This window comes from Pterocles gutturalis, unplaced genomic scaffold (assembly GCF_000699245.1).
Source record: "Pterocles gutturalis isolate BGI_N339 unplaced genomic scaffold, ASM69924v1 scaffold44328, whole genome shotgun sequence".
Classification (NCBI taxonomy): domain Eukaryota; kingdom Metazoa; phylum Chordata; class Aves; order Pterocliformes; family Pteroclidae; genus Pterocles; species Pterocles gutturalis.
The window spans coordinates 1-339 of record NW_010119613.1 but is presented as its reverse complement, the minus strand read 5'-3'; positions in this window follow the sequence as shown (position 1 = coordinate 339).

The following is a 339-nucleotide window of genomic DNA, read 5'->3' as shown; positions in this document are numbered from 1 at the left end:
CCCCCCAGCCCAGGGCCCTCTCCACAGCCACTCTCGTTTTCTCACGCTGTTTGGAGGAGGGGTTGGACGAGCAGCACACACCGCTCCACACACACGCTCCTGGACACTTTTCTTTGGTTTTCTCACCAAACCCCTGCCCGGACTCCTCTCACCCCTCGGATGCTCTGCACCAGACGTTTCCCGGCTGCGTTCAGGCCCCAGCGCAGCAGCACCCACTCGACCCGCTCAGTTCCCAGATTTACCGCAAACGCCCCGCGGGGGATGCGGCCAAACCCGGCGGGTGTCGGGGGCGGGAACCCCTCGGCGGGGCCGCTCCATGTCCCCCGTTCCCCGCCAACC